At 42.3% G+C, this 4,044-nt stretch overlaps 1 pseudogene; it reads right to left on the bottom strand.

Annotated features, from left to right (window-relative positions):
- Positions 1-2,636: 2,636 nt before the first annotated feature.
- Positions 2,637-3,562, bottom strand: LOC147965398 (uncharacterized; annotated as a pseudogene).
- Between the last annotated feature and the right edge of the window lie 482 nt (positions 3,563-4,044).

The following is a 4,044-nucleotide window of genomic DNA, read 5'->3' as shown; positions in this document are numbered from 1 at the left end:
TCAGGAAACGGGACAAAAGGCCCTTACGAACCGGGACAATAGACCCTTTTTCTACTAGTGCTCATAGTTGATATTTATAAGATATAATTAACAATTTTTTTAATACAAAACAATATCTTCAATTATACCACGCAATAACATGTCTAGCATCGGGAGAAGGACAGCGGCAGCGCTAAATCTTGTAGTGCGATTTTTTTTGTTGGTGCATATATGCTACTTGCCCTGTTCTTCACATGTTGCTTTCAAACTTAAAAAGTGTTTCGTTATTATTCTATATAAACTGCGACAGGAACAAAGATGAAGAATCGCCATGGTGTGCATGCCGAATCTGGGATTAAAGTGATTTTTATGGACTTATTATAGATCACAAGAAATTTCATGTGTGCGTCTGTCTTCGGGATTATTGATGCCCCATTTCATTTCCAAAACAATGCGTGCGTGTATGCTACTAATGATGAACACCAACTGAGGTTACAAAAACGAAACTGCCTTGCGTATGATATTTTTCTTATACGATTTTATACAACAAGACACAGGCCCGTTCCCAACGTTTAGGCCCACTACACCAGAACAGTCTGCTCGTACGCAAAATCGTATGAAGTTTGATCATACATATAGCAGCGCTCTTACAAAAATGTAACCATGACGGGCTTGTGCATGAGCTTGAATGCTATAAGAACTGAGTAGTACGAGTAGTTGTGGTATGCCACTGTGAGGGAATATCCAGTCGACATGAACTATTATGGTTTTCAGATTTAGAATTGTCAAAAGGATGGACATGGTAATTTATGTTAGTCCAGCTGAGTACGGAGTAACTTTTTTGAAATGGTCCTGCCAGTCGCAATGATATCTTATAATGCTCATTTTTCTTTCTCACGGGGAAGAACCTATTGGTGAGAGTGGACTTGTAAAGCACGGTTCCACTATAGCCCCCCCCCCCTCCCCCCCCCCCTTTTTTTTTAATAAACGAGTTTATAAAATTTCCTGGTTTTAGAGCAAATCCAATCATCACCTAAAATTTAGCCATTGACTAGCTCCTGTTGGGTGTAATTGACATTGGTACCTACTAAGAGCATCTTCTATAGGTGATGCAAAATAAGGATGAACCACTTTTTACATCACCACGGAGCAAAAAACGCTCTCCAACTGCAGCCAGTGATGTAAATTTGGCAAAAATTAAAAAAATTAGGGTCTGATGTATATTTTACCTCCGGTGATGTAAATATACATCACCTTCTCGTGCCCCAAAAGGCACATGCCGCGTGCGCAGTGAAACTGCCGTGTCGAAATTTCCTTCCCCTTCCCGCCGCTTCGCCCGCAGCCACCGCCGACGCCATTTCAGACAATTCTGTTGCCGCCGCATCCACCTCCTCCCCTCACCGTCCAGCCGCCACCGGCCCTAATCCCGCCGTCGCCTCCTCAAATCCCACCATCGCCACCGAATTGCCGCCGCCGCCTCGCCTTAATCTACCCCAATAGTCGCCCCCTGCCCTGCTCGTCGACGACCAACAACAGTCGTCCCTGCCACCGGCACACCTTCTCGCCATTCCCTTGCATCTGTTGACGTGCCTTGCTGCCGCGCCCTTACCTCCGGCCCACCAATGGCACAGAGGAACAAGTGCAAGAGCAAGAACGGCTACAAAGGGGTCCGACTGCACAAGTCCGGCCGGTGCGCCGCCAAGATGCAGCGGGGCAGCGTGTGGTACTGGCACATCACATTCGACAATGCTGACATTGACGCCCCCACCTACGACATGGCCAGATGGAGGCTCAGGGTTCCGCGTCGGAGCTAAATTGCATCACTTGTTGGAGTTGGTTGTTCTCGTTGCCCTAAAAAGCACGTTTTTGGTGTTGTATATTTTACATCAAGCCACTTTTGGAGTCCTATTTTACATGACCAATTGGAGATGCTCAAGTTTCTACAAATAGACAAGTAAAATGACTGTGCGTTGCCACGGGACATGCATATTCTATTAGTTCAATATTAATTGTGTATAACATATATTTGTAGGATCGTCTTTATATTGTCCAAAATATCTCAACCTTATTGAGCACTGCACTGACAACTAAAAGTAAAGTTAAAGTTGTCAAATAATAAGAGATAAAGCATAAGGCAAGTAAAAACAAATATGGACTCACAACAGCAAGCGGGAGATAATACATGTAAATAAGTCAAGACGATTGTTCAAATACAAACTTCACATTGTTATAGTATAAACTGCATTTTGTATATGTTTAACAGTGTTGTAATAAAAAAATAATGTTACTTCGACTAAATATAATTTATCCCAATTTTCATGAGCAAATCTTGCGTGACTTGTGGAATCTTAGCTATACATTCATTGTCCTTGTATGTCAGCAAATCACATTTAAGCAATTTCATCGATCAATCATTGGACAATTATTTGATATCCCAACTGGTTTGATTTCTCAGTAAACATAATGCCAAGTTGTAAGTTAAACACAAATGATTCTGCATGATGGAGGTGACCTGAACAAACGAATCTCTCATAATTAAAAATATATAGAATTATCTAATTTCATTCTACAAAATATAGGTATACATAATTTATAAAAAAATAAAATACGATTACTCAAAGTATAAGTGTCAAATATCTCACCAATGATGTAAGGATCTATCTATATACGATGTTCTTCGTGTACATACCAATAGGACAATCAGAGTTCTTGTTTATGCCGTGATTTGAACTCTTCTTTTTGCTATCATCTGAGCTCCTTTTCTTATTACCAGCATCCAAAATGACAAGAATCTTGATGTTCCTTCTAGCTGTGGATCTAGATAGCGCAACATACAATTACTCATAGGAGAACAACGGCTCGGGCAAGTAAATACCCGTGTTTGGTATAGTCTGCCACTGTGCCTTGTTAATTGTCATGGCGAAGCTAAGCCTAATTGGAAATTGTTTCCTCTTGAACTGAAAAGGGAACATCTCATCATCAGAGGGACAAAGGGGGGGGGGGTCCTTGGCAAGAATATCCTCTTTCCAACATGTTGGCCCAACACAATCTCGGCATCAATCACATTCCTTTGGAATCCTCGAACCAATAGCCTCGTGCCATTGCAAAGTTTGTTTGCAGGGTCAATGTTTCTGAGTAATATAACAGGGCAATTAATTTTGAGCTTCAACACATGTATGGGAAGCCCATTAGGGGTTAGTGTGTTAAGGAACTCAGAGGGGTAGTAGTTGTGAGGGTTGTCCACCGCATGATCAAAGCTATGGTACACCATCTCACCTCCCTCAAATCGATTGATCATCTTCAAATTAATCCTATCCACACAAGCATTCCGTGTCGACAAGTTTTCTCTGGAGGTGATGTAGTTTGGGTCTAACATGTTAGCACCGAGACTGGGAAAAATATTTCCTATTAGTCTATTAAGGTCGGTGTCTTTCCCAGTAGATGGCACACATATCTCGTTTGGAAGGCAAACATCACCATCACCATTGGTCTCCTCCTTACCAACACCGATGCACAATAGGTATTCTGCAAACAACGGGTCACTATGTGCCCTCATATTGCGTACCATCTTAAGGTGACGCATGCAATCCCAAAGGTAAGACCTACGTAGTGATGAATCAATTATTTGAGCCCTTGACCCCTTACAGGCAACAAGGAAGACCCGCCTGAAATCTCCACCAAACCGAACCGTCTTTCCGCCGAATGGCAAGTCTAGTCAGCTCATTATATCACGCATATTGTTGTCCAAAGCATCCACTACTTGTCCCTTTGTCATGGAAGCCTCATCCAAAATAATGAGAGAAGCTGACTTTAGGAGCTTGGTAGTCTCGCTCTGTTTCGTGAAGCTACAAAACCCACATCATCAATGTTCAATGGTATCTTGAACCATGAATGAGTTGTTCTCCCTCCGGGCATTATGGAAGTCGCAACACCGGAAGTAGTTGTCGCCATAGCAATCTTTTTATGCATGCATACCATTGCGAGTAGTGCTCTGTAAATATGTGTTTCCGGTGCCTCTAGGTCCATCCACAAAGAACACACCACCCTCATCACCATCAATAGTAG

This window comes from Triticum urartu, chromosome 6A (assembly GCF_056163025.1).
Source record: "Triticum urartu cultivar PI428250 chromosome 6A, HENAU_Tu73, whole genome shotgun sequence".
Lineage (NCBI taxonomy): Eukaryota > Viridiplantae > Streptophyta > Magnoliopsida > Poales > Poaceae > Triticum > Triticum urartu.
This window is presented reverse-complemented; position numbering and strand designations above follow the sequence as displayed.